Source organism: Antechinus flavipes, chromosome 2, assembly GCF_016432865.1.
Source record: "Antechinus flavipes isolate AdamAnt ecotype Samford, QLD, Australia chromosome 2, AdamAnt_v2, whole genome shotgun sequence".
In the NCBI taxonomy this organism is placed as follows: domain Eukaryota; kingdom Metazoa; phylum Chordata; class Mammalia; order Dasyuromorphia; family Dasyuridae; genus Antechinus; species Antechinus flavipes.
Window position 1 is genome coordinate 421,521,034 of NC_067399.1, and position 17,083 is coordinate 421,538,116.

Consider the following 17,083-nt stretch of genomic DNA (forward strand, 5'->3'; position numbering starts at 1 on the left):
ATAAATTATACAGAGGTTTTCGGCTTTAATTTTCTCCTCAGTGGACATGCTGCATCTATAACTGCTCACCCTGGAGTGGTAAGCATTTATCTCAATGAAAACAGACAAAACTAACCCAAGCAGTTCACTGGTCCTAGGCTGCTTGGTTGTTGGCTGCCATGCTTTGCCAAATGCAAGCTTGGTTTTCTCAGAGTAATTGAGCTCAGCAGAGTGAGAACACCATCCCCCTTCCTCATTTTCTCTCCCCCCCAACCAAATAGGGACCATTATTTTAGGAAAAAACAATAACCACAACCACAGTACAGCAGCAGCAGCAACAGGAACCCAAGAGCAACAAGATGAGGGAGAACCCTGATACTCCGTACAAATGATCAACCCAAACACATCCACCTGAGTTGTTGACAGCTTAGGAGCTGACAGCTTGATAAATAGAAGACACCCTGAATTTCTAAGTGACAGGTGCAGTTTCTATTAACTTCAAAAATAATCTTACATGTATATTGGGGATGAAGGTGGGATTTCTATCCCAGCACTCAGGAAGAAAGGGGAAAGGGATTATTTTCTCAATTCATTTAAGAATCTTGGAAAACACTATTTTGGAAATTGCTTTATATTACAATTCTTTTTAAAATTCTTCTTCTTCTTTTTTAAGTTCCTCTGAACCACAGCTGAGTAAGAAAATCTAGGGGCAAAGTCACTGAAGTTAAGACTGGGATGCTTTTTGCCCACAAATTCTATCACTTAAAGCTGTCATTTGAAGTTCCAGCAATTTTTTTTGTTTTTATCAAATTCACCCCTTCACCCTCACCCACAGAAGTCAAACACAGGCTTCTTTCTCTGTTCAAAGTCATTCTCCTGGCAGGCATCATTTTTATTTCTCCAAGGAATCTGTTTTCTTTAAAAGGTATGAACGATAGTTAGCTCTCTGATGCTGTCTGGAGTTCAGGATCCTGTCTGAAACACTTCTTAAAATTCTCCAGCATAAAAGATATCTGGGGCTTAGGTGAATTTGTTCTGGGAATGTTCTGGGTGGCTTTTCTGGGTTGGCTGAGAACTAGGTACTACTATCAGATATGAAAAGACAGCTCTCCAAGAGACATCTGAAGAATTCTTCAATTATCATTTGAATCTAGTTCTTTCTAAAGAAAGAGACATGGACCCAGTGTTCCTTTAATTGAGGAATTTAGCTAAATGTGTGCTGCTGGTGGGTCATGGCATAATGGGTATCATCTCTGGTTCCTCTCAGACTAGATGGTTGCTGTGCTACTCTGTGATACTCTTTTGTAGTCCGTGACACTGTGATTTAAATCTCATGGGAATTTAAAGAAGAAGAACAAACAATATAATTTTGCAAATTTACAGATAATTTAATTAACAAATACAGATCATCTAATCACATCATTTTACAGATGAGAAAGATTGGATCCAACGGATCATATCTTGTCCAAAGTCATATAAATAAGAATGAATAAAGATTAAATCCAGATCCTACAACTATAAATCTAGCTAGGTGGTACAATAGTTTCAAATTTCAGTTTGAATCCCACATCAGTCATAGTAGCTACGTGACACTGATAACTAACTTAATCTCTGTCTACCTCAGTTTCCTCAACTGTAAAATAAGGATAATAACAGCTTCTACATCCCAGGGTTGCATGAGGGTAAAATGAAATGTTTATAAAAATACTTCATAAATTTTAAATGTGATCTAAATGCTAGCTTTTTTAGCTATCCCTACCTGATCCTGGTTGTTGGATGTTAATTTGCTGTACTGCCTATTCCAGACTGTTTTAACTTAGGAGGCTCAGATGTGAGGTGTTAATAGTGTATACACCAATTCTCACTTCCTCTTCTCTGTTTATCACAGAAAACTCCAGCTTCCAAGCAATCTAATGTTAACACATGATCAGAGATAACTCCTCAGTTAATATGAAGTTAATTTTTCCATCAAGGAATTCTCTCTTCCCTCTCAAATAGGGATTCTTAATCTGGAGTTCATAAATTTGTTTGTTTACTTTAAAAACTGATATCCTATCTCAATGTAATTGATTTCCCTTGTACTCTTATGTATTTTATTTAACACAACTAAAAGTGTTAGTATGAGAAGACTTTGCCAGATTGCCCATGGAGTTCATGACACAGAAAAGGTCACACAGATCTCTTGTTCTGGAAGGATAAAGTTTGGGACTGATGATACTGAATTATAAGAAGGGGAAACAATGCCAAATCTATCACGTTTTCTCTTCCCAAAGAGAAGGAGGCCAATCTCAGGGAAAGAAATAACTGGAAGGAACCCCCCCCCCCAAAAAAAAAAAAAACTTCTAGATTTTTATTTCAGTGTCCCCTGTGAAATAACGAAATAACTGAAAACAGCTCTTGGGAAAGTTGACCCAATACCCATACCCCATAACAGAGACTACATCCCTCAATGCCCATTGTTATAGGAAAGGACAAGCCAGCTTTGTGGGTTGGGTTGTTAATTTGCTTTGTTTTTAGTGGGATACACCCTCATCTACTAACATGCTCTCTTTCACACAGAGAAAATAGAGGGCTACAGACCCAACAATAGAGAACGTTTTTCATCTCTGTAGTTAGTCCATTTTCATGATAGACCCAGAAAACCACTGATTCATACTATTCTTCTTCTTTTATGACTCACAAGTTTTATTAATTCATTCAAAAATATTTACTAATCTCCTACTATGCCTATAGTTCTGTTCTAGAAGTATAGGGAATATTAACTTTGCAAATTTTAAATCGGTTTTATTTGCATAATTGCTAGCCTACTGTACAGTATTCAGTCACGGAATATAGGGAAGAGATCAAACTCATGACTATGATTTTTATCATTATAGTACTCAAGCTTTTTGAGAATCTCTAAGAAAGGAGGTATATAAAAGGAATTTGTCAAATAAAATATGAACACTAAGATGGGACTGTTTTGTAGAGAAATGCCATTGTATGTGTCATCTGATAATGTATGATCAGCTCTAGGCCTGTTCTAAGAAGGGGCTATTTCCCAGGGAAGGTGCCAGCCTGGCAGAATTCTGCCACTTCAGTCCTTGGGACAGAGATTCTGCCTTCTTCCTGCACCAGCACTTAAAGCCCGATTCACTCCATCAGCCCAGTCCTAACAGTCCTGTCTAAGGCTCTTTGACCTATAGCTTTTATGGACTAATCTGAAGAGGAGAGTTACAGTCAAAAAATATAGCTTCTCATGTACTAATAATGTCACTGCCTTCTAGATGGGGAAAAACTCACTTTTGTCCCTTTAAAGGAGTTTTTCTTGGGGTTTTTTATGCTGCTTTCCCAAGGCTGAAGAATATAGCAAGCATCTTGTTATTCTCTTGTCCTAGGGCACACATCTGGCTGCCTTCCTCTGGCCAGGAGATCCTATTTCATGGAAATGTCACAGGCAGGGGCAAGCAAACTCTGCCTGGGTGGGCTCCATGTGAAGCTTGGTGCACGAATCAATCAAAAACTCCATCAAGAACCAAGCCGTGGGCTAAATGCTGTTCGTATGCTCAATCAGATGGTGTCCAGTGCAACCAAGCCCTCTCCCACTCACACCTCAGCTTATCAACCCAACACAAACCCTGGATAAAACTGTCTTCTCCAATACTATCTTGGTTCCTGGTGATTTTCTAGGGCACTGGGGTGACACAGTAGATTAGAAAGAGTTTGTTATGCATAGCTCTGCTAGTCCCTGATGGAATGAATGTGGAAAATTTTTCTAGCTTTAGAGAATACAGCATTTAGGGGCTAGCCAATCATCTGAAATTCCTGTAATAAATGAAAAATAAACACACAGCCAAGGATATAATTCAGCTAACCTCTCTCCTGAACAAGTCTGATTCTAGATAGAAAGCAGATTTTCATATTTACTGTATGTGACAGCTGTAGGAATTAAATGAATCATCTGTCTATCTCCATTGCCTCGTTTCTCTTGCACTGTACGCATCTATCCCAAGGGCTGTCTATCTTCCCATTTCTGGGAAGACAGATACAGTGTAGTTTCAATTATTAATTCTGTGTTTGGATCACAGTAACACCAGTTCCAGTTCAGTGACCCGCAGTTCCCACTGATTTAAGTGATGAATTATCTACACTGCTATGTATTATTAACATTATTTTGTCTCTTACCCCTTCCCCATCAATGCATCAAAATAACAAAGTGCTGTTCTCTGGCTAAAAGGGCTGGTTTCCCTTCCCACACTCCCCACAAGGGCGAAACAGAAACACACCAGGGAGGTAATTACCCTGATGCTCAGGACAGGAGCTGGATTATTTATTTTAATAGCAAATTATCTGTGTGTGTGTGTGTGTGTGTGTGTGTGTGTGTGTGTGTGTGTGTCTGTGGTTTTTAGGTATTAGGGCAGGTGAGTAGTGACCAGAACCTGAGTGGAGGAGGGAATGGAGAATAGCCTACAGAGGAGAATTTAAGAAGAGGAATCAGGAAGTTGCCTGATGAGAATAAGCCAAGGTGGAGAGGGAACTGGAAACTGGAATTCAGTAGCATCAGGACTCCAAATGAAAATATCAGGATCCCAAGCTCTAGATTCTACTAACACACTGATACATTCTGAGACCTGGGGATTGTGATAGGGGCAACCACTGATTTTAGGCCATTTTCAGTTTCTATGACGATTCCTGAAATATTTAAAATACTGTCTTTTCTGCAGTGATAGGGAAGGCAATAGTAAGAGTGAGAGCTCCATGCAAAGAAAAGTCATAGAAAATGACTGGATTTTTTTTTTTTTTTTGAGTTTTGAGACTGGGGAGTGATAGCTTTCAATGAAATGACACAATCACAGAAGACAGAGGTGGCTGAGACTTGAGGTAGGGCAGTCCTTATTCATTCATTTCCAATCTTCATGTACCCCAGGGAAAGGAAGATAAACCAGAAGGAGCAGAGACACTCCTTCCCTCTAGCCATTTTCTCCTCTTTTAAAAATGACTGGAATAGAACCAAACTTCTTCAGTCCTAAACCTCTCATCATCAACATTCATGTCCAGGCAGCACCCAAGAACAGAGAGCAGATATAAAGACATCCGGCAGGCAAAGCCCATTCAAACCAAAGTAGAGGCACCTGGGGTCAGGAGCCCCACCTGTGAGCCAAGCCCAAAGAGTAAGACCCAGGCACCCCAAGACCTCCCAGCTTCTGCCCGAGGTAGAGGATTCTAACTCAGTAAAATTCCAATCACATACAACCAGGAAGAGGGGAACTGTTTTGTTCCTAACTATCCAAATGGCACAATTCCCTAAGACTCCTCAAGTTATTCTATGAATCACAGGGCCATATCTTCTTAGTATTGAGATGTAACTATTTCTAGCCCATCTGAAACTGTATTGTATAATATGACCTAATTGCCACCTTTTCTCTGATTCGGACATATAATCCTTTGTCCTTTGTTTTTGTTTTCAGTTTTTTTTCCTTTTATAAGGCTAGAGTGGACTAATCTAGAGCAAGGAAAAAGGGGGGGGGGGGAGAGGGCTTCTGACTCCACCCAGTAACCTAGCCATTAAGTAAAAGCAGAGAGGGCTCCAGGATCATCCCAGAAATGAGCCTTCCATCTCCAAATAAGGAGAGGAGAAGCAGAAACCGCCATGATTAGATTATATGGCAGAGGGTCAAAGATTAAAAATCCTCTGCCTTTCATTATTAGTATCAGGATGACAGATTCAGACCAGAGCACAAAAGGAAATACATTATTCTAAAACAGGATATGAAGCTCAGTCCCAGGAGATTAGTCTCTGTTAAATAAATTTACTATCTAATTTTTTAACTGTCTCCCTAAAGTGCTCTTGCAAGATTCTCTCCCTTCTCCCGTCTGAAGCCTACCCTAAATCGGGTGCTGTCTTTTGCTGTAGGTTCCATTAACACTCTCATTGAACATGGAGCCCATCTGACATGATGCAGGGGGAGAGTGGCTGGAGTGTAGGACCTGCAAGTGAAATTTACTCCATAATAAAAACAGGATGTGTGCAAGAGAGACAAGGACTGATTTCAGGGAGGACAGGGACGCCACATAAGGGAAAATATCTTGGCATTGACCTCATAGCTGCAAGTCCTATCAATTAGATGATTATTCTCCAAATCATTTTGGGCTCATCCTGAGGAAACTGGCCTCCCTCTTTCCTCATCTCTAAGCAGACACAGTCTACTCAGCTCCAAGAAGCCACATGCCAAAGAATCCCACGCACAGGGATTATTCCAAAGTCAGGTCAACCTTCAAAATCTTTGATTCTGAATGGATTGCTGCCTTCCTATCCAAATACCATGGGTCTCAAGTGAAAGTAAGAAAATAAGAAGTGTATTTAGATTCAGGACAGGACTACTAACTTTCTACACAATGAGAAAGGCAAAAAGGAAACAGGGCAAGATGAAGAAAAATCATCTTCTTAATGTATACTCTGTCTTTCTGATTCTGTTGATATGGTAAGGGAAAGAGAATAAGCATTTACTAAATACCTACTATGCATTAGTCATTGTTATTGTTGTAAAGTCATTTTTCAATTGTGTCCAACTCTTGGGGTTTTCTTGGCAAAGATATTGGAATGGTTTGTCATTTCTACTCATAATGATAAGTAGTATTAAGATATTTAAGATATAAGTATGTTAAGATATTTACAAATATCTCATTTCTTCTATACAATCTTGTGAAATAAGTGCTATTATTATCCTCATTTTACAGTTAAAGAAACTATGGCAAATGGAGGTTAATTGGCATCAAACAGCTATTTAAAGTCTCTGAGGTTAGATTTGAATTCAAGGCTTCCTGACTCCAGGAGCAGTGCTCTATCCACTATGTATGACCTAGATGATATGTAACATCAAAGAGCCAGAGGAATCAGATTTTTACTTATAATCTACACAATTAAAAAAAAGTAGGTAATATTTCTTTCTCTCTTTTAAATGCCCAGCTCATTTCAGATGGAAAACTGATGTAAGAATTATGAATTTTTGGAATGTTGGGATCTGAACCATCTCATTTCATTCAGCATGCAAGTAAAAACAAGAGGGAAGGCTAGAGTGTATTGGAAAGTAGACTGCTTTTGAAATCTGAGCATTTTGGGTCAAATCCTGGATTCTCCATTTGTGATCTCAGTAGTCATTTAACTTCTCTGGGATTCAGTTTCTTGATCTGTAAATTGAAGTAGTTGGACTTAAATTTTAAGGTCCCTTCCAGTTCTGAATCTCTGATTTCTAAATGCATGTGCATACACATGCACTCCATGGGAACTCTTTCCTCTGGGGGAAGGAAGAGTTTGGAACTCTGGAGAGTTTCAGTTAGTGTCCTTATAAATATGACCACAGCCTCTTGGAAAGCACTTGTTTTTGGGATATGAATCTAAACTCCCCAAAGGATGAAAGTAAATTCCTTAATCCCTAGAAATCTCAGTTCTACCAAAAAACATGAGTTAGTAGCATTCTTCTAAATTCTATGGGCTCTGTAAAAGTCCAAGGGAGGATGTAGTCATTATGAGCCTAATCTAGACTCTCATCAAAACCCCTCTTACATGTACACACAGACACACTTGCATACTTTTCTGGTGATGGCTGAGGGTGATGGCTTCATGAGAATGAAGAGTTTGCTCTCTCCCTAAGAACTATGGTTACTACCAAATTGGGGAGGGGGGAAGCAAATTATCTGCAATGATTTAAATCTTCCATACTTCAATACTTTATGATTTTTTTCCTTCAATCTCTAAAGAAAGACACACACAGACACAGACACAGACACACACACACACACTCCATTTCTAAAGCACTGGAGAAGGAGGTGAGGGTAATTATGGGTACAGGATAGGTGGGGAGGAAAGGACACCACTTGGAACTGATTATAGTATAAAATGGGTACACACAGGCTTAACCCAGCATTCTGAAGTTGAAGGACAGAGACTCTAAGAATGTCCCACATTTGGAGAGCATACATAGACACAGAATACTGCCTCCCCACTACTGGGGAACATCCTTCCTGGGGGGTCATGTAAGACACTAGCAAGCTTGGAAAAATCCAGGGAATGCTGCATGATTTCATGGGGAGTGTTCAGGGTTTGAAGTCAGGAGACGTGAATTTAAATCTTAGTTTTGCTGTTTGTTACTCATGAATCTCTGGGAAGCTCACTTTCACCTCTCTATGGGGTCTGATCTTCGTTATTTGTACATTGATGAGGTTGGGCTTAGCTGACTCCTAAGATTCCTGTCAGCTCTAAATCGGTGATTTTTGCTGTAGTTTAGTTGGATTGTTCCCTGGCCCTAACTATATATATGTTTTCCTTCCTCATCCTTATTATAGCTGAATTCCAATAGTCTTTTTAATGACACATTTGTGTGGCAAGGAGTAGACTGGGATTAAATTTTGATATGATCTTAACATCTTTGGGTAAAATAACTTTTCTCAGCTCTTTCTCCTAGTGTTATTGAGAGGGGGCAACAGATTGCTGAGAAATCTAACAGTTATTGTCCTAATAGGGCAAAGACAAGGTAAAGATTCTAGATCACAGGTTCAGATAATAGATTCTGGGCTAGAAGAGATCTTTGGAGATCTTATTCTAATCCTTTTCTCTTCCAGCTAAGGAAATTTAGGGTTTGTTTTTGTTTGTTTGTTTTTTAGAGAAATAAAGCAATTTACTGAAGGTCATAAAATAGTCAGCTTGGAATTCAGGCCCAGGCTCTGTAACTCTAAATCTGATCCTCCTTTTTGTTGTGCTTCCCTAGAGGCATGTTATACATGTTGATGGACATCTCAAATGGCTATTATAAAGGACACTGCCTAGGAGATGTCTTGATATATAATCTTTTTTGGTCAGTTCATATAAGCAGGGGTTGAATATTATTTATCAGTTTCACTATAATTGTAACCATAAGCCAGTTCTATTTATTAATGTGTACTGAGAACCATGTAGTGCATATGATATGCCAGGTACTGTGCTAAGTGCTCTACAAAGTCAAATTGTCAGACTATGCAGGTGGGGAGACTGTAGGTGGAGGATGAACAGAAGGTGTCTGGATAGAGCAAAGTTCTCTTGGGTTCTTTGGGTAAGTTTATCAATTCTACTGTAAGGCTTTGAAGGCCTCTTCTTCCTTATGCACAGTAATACCTAAGCATTGGTGGGCATTCAGTAAATAAACATTCACCTCTAAGATCCTTAGGTAGGGGAGCCAGCTGAGCTGAGTAGTACCACACTAATCAGCGGGCACAGATCCTCGCCTTGCCCCCTACCTTTAATTATGATGCATTAAGTTGAACATATTACCTTGTTGGGGCCTCTCCTGTTACTACAATACCCTTAAGTCTTATTTTTTCCCTTTCGATCAATAATTCTGTGCTTGAATTCCCAAGATAAATCATCTACTTTCACAGTATTCTGATACACTACTTGAATCAATATTAGGCAAATTATTCCTGTTGCTTCTGCCGATCATTCTGAAGTCAGGCTTTTCATCCGGTGATCCCAGAAGCATCTAGGAGATTGGGTGTTTAAGGGGACTTACATTCAACCTGAAGTTCAAGGACTGGCCAGAATTAAGTGATCAGCTCATCAAAACCAGAGAGACTGCTGGGGCTTTAAGCTCAGTAAAATAAGACATGACCACCCATCATAGTTCTCTAGGGAGCCAAATGAATAATAGCATGCATTTATAAAGTACTTAAAGTGGGGCCACTTATTATAGTCAAGCTGATTGTTTTGAGGCTAACCATGCCATAAGCTAGCAAGAGAGCCAGCTTTGGAGTGAGAAATATGTGGGCTCACGCTGACTGAAGGACATTGGACATGTCTCTCAGTCTTTGTTACCCCAGGAATTTCTCTAAGGCCATAAATTGCAGAGAAGGTACTCGTTTGTATTGGCAAAAGAAATTTCATTACTGGGAATTCCTTGTATTAATGAAATCAGATGTCAGATGAAAAAATCCAAACATGGCGCAAATCTCCCTTGAACATAGGGAAGGTATATTATTTGATATGACATTTCTTAAGCATCTGTTCTGTGCAAAGCACTCAAAGGAGAGCAAAAGTTTACATAAGAGACACAGTTTCTTTCCTCTTGCAAGGCAGTCTAGTGGGAGAATAACACACCAAGGTAAAGAACATCACACCAGGAAAGGCTCTGTCCTCCATCAGTCCTAATCTCTCACTTTACAAAGAAGAAAACTGAGATCTAAATTCCTCTATTTAAATATCATGTCTGTATTTCCATAGCGAGGGAATGGAAGAGAAAGGACTAGCACAGTTTGCTTGATTGTGCTAAGTGCTTTACTAACATATAGGTGATACAGCTCAAAGTCAAACCAATCCATACTTCTTCCACTAATTCACAGGGTAAGGGAAATGGGATGGAAAAGAAGGTTGAAATCCTTGAGTAAATTAAGCCTTTTGAATTATATACTAATTTTTCTTTTAAAATATATCATAGGTAAAAAAATTATAGGTTTTCTAATATATATATACATATATCTATATGTACATATAATGTGTTTTATATGTACGTATATCTGTGTGTATTAAGAGTTGACTATAATTAACTTTGGGATATGATATTGTTTTTGAGCCAAGAGATGTAATTTTATCGGTTGTGGCTCTGAGTGAGAAATGGAGGGAAAAGAAGAGAAAGACAACGAGTTGGATAATACAGAAAAGGATCAAGATAGGCCCTTGAATTATTGATTATATAAATAGTATATATAAAATATCCTCTAATAAATAAATAGTATCATATTAATAACAATAGTAATAATTTCTTCAGTCTATTGAGGCTAAGATCAAGTATAGTGATCTTTGTCAAAAAATGATCCATTTGGTATTTTCTTGTTTACTCTAGGTCTTTTTGCTAAATATATATTTCACTTGTTTTCTAAATGTTTATCTTTATGTCTTTTTAAAAGGTTCCTCCATGTTATCAACAATGTGTCTGATTCTTCGTCTTCTGCTGCCATTTAATATTAAGTAAGGATATTCTGATTCTTTGAGTTTTAATCCGTTCTCATTTGCTTTTATCAATTGCCATGATTGCAATTCTTGGGACATTCTAAACCTCTATTCTGCATTCTGATTTGGTGATCTGCTACCTCCCCTAGATTTATTCTTGGAAGAGCATTTTTACCAGACTGGTGTGATGATCCCTGCCTTACTTCTTCTTGTATCTAATGAATTCTTAGAATTACATTTAAAAAATGGTCTAACCAATAATTCATTATAATAATAACAACTGGCATTATAGGTCAAAATGTCTGCAATTACATTCATACTCATTCCTGCTTGGGGAAACTCCCTCTATCAATGCAATTTGCCACCTTCTGCATAACTTCTGATTCTCAAAAGTCATCTAGTGCACTGAGAGGTTATATGATTTGTCCAGGAAAACACAACCAGACTCTGTCAGTCAGTCAGTCAGTATGTTTGGGTATTTGTGCTGAGCCAACAGTGTAAATCTTTTTTTTTTTTTTTTTTTGCTAAGGCAATTGGGGTTAAGTGATTTGCCCACAGTCACATAGCTGGGAAGTGTTAAGTCTGAAACCACATTTGAACTCAGGTCCTCCTGACTTCAGGGCTGGTGCTCTATTCACTGTGCCACCTAGCTGCTCTCAGTGTAAATCTTCTTAATGAAATCTCTAGGTAAAACACACACACACACACACACACACACACAAATGCATGCACACATACATCATTTTTCATTTTGTTTCCCCTAAAACCTGTTCAGTTTTGTTTGAAAAAAGGATAATTGGATATTTTAAGCCACTCTATTAAGGCAACTAAATGATAGAAATAAATGGAAATTGTAATGATGTTAATGCTGGTTTTGTTTTTTTGTTTTTTCCATTACAGATGGAAGAAAGTGGACTGTGGTCCTAGATGAACTAATATCAACCTCCCATTCAGTGCCTCAGCTTGCATTAAAAAATATCTTTAAAAAGTGCTCTATTCTAGTAGGTGCTTTATAAATGAATTACCCTGAAAAAAGGCAAGTGAGTGAGTGTTCCATGAGCTCCACAAGCTAATGATATGCCATTAAATTTTTGTAGTCCTTTATCACTTAGAAAGCCCCTTCACATTGAGCATATCCCACTACATCATCATCATCATCATAAAGCAATATTACTTAATGGAGAGAGATAGTCTTAGAGCTAAGAAAACATGGATTCAAATTTCACAGTACCACAGGTAGCAGCTATGTGATACTGAGGAGATTTTCTAACCTTTCATTACTAATTCTCTAAGCATAGCGAGGCAGCAAGGTAGTGCTATGGATAGAATTGGGTTTTGCCTCAGTAAGACCTGTGTTCAAATTTGAATTTATATACTTACTAACTATATAAACATGGGAAAATTATTTAAACTGTTTACCTGAGTTTTCCCATAACAACACCTATCTCCCAAGGTTGTTGTGAGTATCAAATGAGATAATAAAGTGCTTTCCAAACCTTAGAGTGCTATATGAATGAATACATTTTGATGATGATGATGATGATGATGTTGAGTATAAATTGAAGAAAATGTGTTAACTCCTTATCTGGGAGTTCCTTCTTCCAATGAAGTCCCAGATCCCTAATCAATTTAAATTTAATCTGACTCTATCCCTATATCATTTATGTATTTGTAAAGCACTTAGCACAATGCCCAAGATTGTGTAACTGATCAATAGTTCAAGCAGGACTCGATGAAACCATATCTTTCAAATCTTAGTTTGCTGTTTTTCCAATTACAATGCAAACTGCAGAGTGACTATAATATTTCCCCCTGTGTATTCAGATGAAATATTTGCCACCCTATGAAGCACCATACAAGTCTTATCCCCTAGGAAAATGGGTGGGGGAAGAAAAAAACAAATCCAGATTATTTAAATCCAGGGCTTTTTTCCTTTCTAATGCCAGTTTCTTTCTTTCTTTCTTTTTTTTCTCCCACACAGATCAACAGCTGCTTCTCTGACTGAGGCTTTTTTGACTTAAGAGCTGGAATCCCTTGTTCTGGGATAAGAGGAATGATCTTTCTCTTTGGAAACTTTTCAAATCTAAATTTATGTCTTTATATATCTATTTGGCTGTATTTCATGAAAGTATTAGATTATTTACTTATTAAAAAGGTATTCTCAGTTCCCAAGGATATTCTGTTAAGGTGTACAATGTGGGGAGAAGAACAGCATTTTTTTTTCTTTCAGAAATGAACCAATCAGATTGTGATGCTTCTGGCTTAGGACCACACAAAGATAGAATCACTGGCTGCCAGAATGTTCAAAGGAAGCTAATGAATGAAGAAATGGAGGGAAGGATAGCATACAGATCAAAACACAAAAATTCTATTCCTCGATTTAAACTATACCATAAAACCTATACTATCTTTATAACAGAACTTCATATTTCTAAACTCTTATGCTTTCCTTCTCTCTCTGTTTCTCTCTCTCTCTTCCTTCCTCCCTCTCTTCCTTCCTTCCTTCCTTCTCTCTTTCACTCCTTCCTTCTTTCCTTCCTTTATAGATGTTGAGTTCCTAAAGTTAAATTGTCACCTGGCTCACTTCCTGTAAGTCCCTTCTCTCAGTTACCATTTCCCCTCAAGTGTTATTTCCTTTGAACATTATAAAGTTCCCTGTTGGAGACACCTTGTATAAATGAAGACCACTACTTTGAAAGACTTAAGAACTCTAATCAATACAGTGATCAAATATGATTCCAGAGAACCAATTTATAGAAAGGTGATGGACTCAAGTCAGAGAATGAGACATAATTTTTGGACATGGCCAATGTGGGAATTTGTTTTGTTTGACTAGAGATATTTGTTACAACCATTTTTCCTTTCCCAATGGAGAAGAAGATGTGGGAGGGAGGAAAATTAGATTTCTATTAATTGAAAAAAAAAAGTAAAAATAAATGCCAAAAAAAAGAGAAAGGAATGCTATTTCTCATCAAATGCTTCTTTTATTCTGCCTTCTCCTCCCATCTCAGCATCACAAAGTAATACTATTCTGACTCAAAGTGGAGTTTTTTTTTTTTTTTTTTTATAGATAACCTCAGCTGAAAAAATTTAAGGATCACACTTAAAATCAAGCTAGCTTCAGCTTTCATTAATCAGCTGCCTTGCTTTCTCCTCAAAAGAAATTCCCCAAATTCAGAAAATTGGCATATGAAACTGATCCTCAATTTAATGCTATTAAAAAAAAACCTGGAGAAATTCACCCCACCTAGAAGCTGCAGATGGCCAGTGTGGTTGGGTCAAGAATGAAATGAAGGACACCACCTGGAAGTCATAAAGGATGAATTGGAAATTGTCAGGTCATTGGGATCATTAACCCGCAGAACAAAGAGGTGACAGAAGTGGGTCCCTTCATGTGTACTTTGGAAACAACTATCTGGAAGGTCCAAATGGGCTGCCAGTGCTTTGAAGCTGTGTTCCCAAAGTTTGACTCTAAGGATTAGCAAAGCCAATATACTGCCAGTTACTCTTCCAACTGTAGCACAATGGGGAAAGGTCTGAAATGGGCCAAGCCTAAGTCAGGAATTTATGCTTATCAGTAGGGTACTACATCGAAGAAAAGATAGGAAAGGAAATGAAGACAGGAAAAAATAGGAAGCAAGGATAGTGCTTTTAAAAAAAAAAAAAACTATTTTTCTTTTTCATTTTCAGCAATAGGGCTTTATTTGTAATTTCACTAATTGAGGGAATTTCTGAAAGATGGAACTATCTTTTCAATGCTGGTTAGTAGCATCCCCACAATTTATGGGCCTGGAGTCAGGAAATACTGAATTCAAATCTCTCCTCAAACACTATCTGTGTGACCTTGGGCAATTTATTTAATCTGTTTCCCTCAGAGTTCCTCATTTATAAAATGAATTGAACAAGGAAATGAAAAGCCATTACAATGTTTTTGCCAAGAAAATCTCAAAAATGGGGTTTTATCTAGTCAGACACTATTAAAATGATTCAACAACAACAAAATCATTTAATGTATTTGCCTCAGTTTCCTCATCTATAGACTAGAGACAATAGTAGTACCCTTCTTCCTAGAGTCATTGTAAAGATCAAATAATATTTGTAAACCACTTAGTTCAGTGCCTCATACATAATAAATATTATATAAATGTTAGTTATTATTGAGTAATATTATAGTCTTAGGGAATTGATCTGGTCATTGACAAGTAGGAGACATTCAGTTATAATGTACAGAATTGAGACATGACTCAGTTCTTTCTACCCTTGGGGCCAGAATATCCACTTTCCTCTCCTTTATTACATAATCATACAATAGGAAATTCTCACTCAAGTCAAGCAGAAGCTTAGAAAATAGCAATAATACCTTACATTTATACACAATGTCTTTGATTTTCTTTTCATGTATACTTTCTTACTTTATCTTAAATTAAATAAAGTAGTTTTCCCTTTCTGTGGCAGATGAAAAAAAGAAGTCAGAGGCAAGTGAAATTAATTGAAGGTGACATAACCTTTTAGTTGCAGAGCATAGATAGGGTAACAAGATTGAGAATTAGAAGACATCTCAGAGATTATCCATTCGACCTTCCTTAGACAAGGAAAACAAGCTTAACTGAACTGCTTCCAACCAAAGTCTCTTGATTATTGACTTCTGTTTAGTGTACTAGATCTCATTTCCTAGGGGATCAGTTCCTTTTCATGTAGGGGGCCATCATCTTAAATCCTCCTCGGAGAGGGCATTTTCAACTGAACTCCTTAACCCATCATTCAAGACCTTCCACAATCTTGCACCAATTTTTTTCCTTCCAGATTTATTGCCCTGAGTCCTCTATATGACCTCTTTATTCCAGGTCAACTGGTTTATTGATTCTCTCCCAAACATACCTTACATTTTCCTGCCTGACCATTTTCATTCATGTCCTCCTGATTTCGAATGTCTTCTAATTCCTTTTCTGCCTAATTCCTACCTATCCTCCAAAGCTTAGTTCATATACCACTTCCACATGGAAACCTTACCTGACCAATTGATGGAACTTCTCTATTGCTTCTTTGAGTTCCTATAGTACTTACTATCAATCTCATCCAACCTTTAGTGATTCCCTATTTTATTAGATAATATATAAATTCCTTAGATTGGAATTTAAGGTCCTCCATAACATGAATTCAATCTGCCTCTCCAGACTTATTTCATAATTCCTTTTATACATGCTGTTATTGTTAGTCATCTTTCACTCTCTGTTTCCCTTTTGGGGGTTTTCTTGGCAAAGATGCTGGAGTGACTTGCCCTTTCCTTCTCCAACTCATTTTATAGATGAGGAAAATGAGGTAACAGCGTTAAGTCACTTATCCAGGACACACAGGTAAAAAGTACCTGAAGCCAGATTTGAATTCAGGTAGAAAAGTTTTTTTGATTCCAGGCCCAGCACTCTGTCCACTGTACCACCTATCTGCCTGTATACTTTCTGCCAGTAGAATGGAGGCAGTTGTATATCATGATCTCTAGTGCTTTCCTATTCAAAAATACTATAATTTAGTGCTTACCTAATAATTATTAGTTCAGAAAAAAGTACTATGTTGCTTATTCCACAATGACTATACGTGCTCTAATTCAACCAAATTGAAGCACTAAGTATTTTCCAGATTCAATCAGCTTTTTCCCTGTTTGCCAATATTCAGGCAAACTGTCCTTTATACCTCAACCTTACTCCTTTCTACTTGTTAACAACCTTCTCTTCCTTAAAAGTCAGCTTAGTTGACACATCTTTTAGATAAAGTCTTCCTGATCTACAAAGCTTAAAGTGTTTTCTGCCCCTTGAATTCTTCACAGCATTTTTTGTAGCTCCTATTTTGTCTCAATCACACTATTTTGTATGAGATCCACCTATATATCTATCCTTTCATTCTTAGTAGATTGCAAGCAGAAACCACATACGTTTTTCTTTAACCTAAAAAAAAAGCTTTTTCGCTTTTTAGACCTTTTGTTAACCACAGGCGCTAGCTTGATGCATAATAAATAGTAAATATTGCTATTTATCATTTACTATCTCCTTTTGTTAGATAACTTTTGCAGTGAATAAAACATATTTTCTCTCTAACTAGATTGAACACCTGAAGGCAAAGATCCTGCCTTATACTTTTGTCTCTGTAACCCCTGCA

General features: G+C 37.6%; 1 protein-coding gene and 1 long non-coding RNA gene across 4 annotated transcripts in view; one reads left to right on the forward strand and one right to left on the reverse strand.

The window, feature by feature from the left end:
* LOC127550180 (uncharacterized) overlaps window positions 1-13,436 on the forward strand; it is a 95,234-nt gene extending 81,798 nt beyond the window's left edge. The window contains exon 2 of the long non-coding RNA XR_007950785.1: window positions 10,891-13,436. This is a non-coding gene — a long non-coding RNA (uncharacterized LOC127550180). The remainder of the gene's footprint in view (window positions 1-10,890) is intronic.
* The window catches only part of SLIT3 (slit guidance ligand 3), a 778,163-nt gene that overhangs the window by 365,026 nt on the left and 396,054 nt on the right, over window positions 1-17,083 (reverse strand). The gene's annotated exons all lie outside the window — the stretch shown is intronic.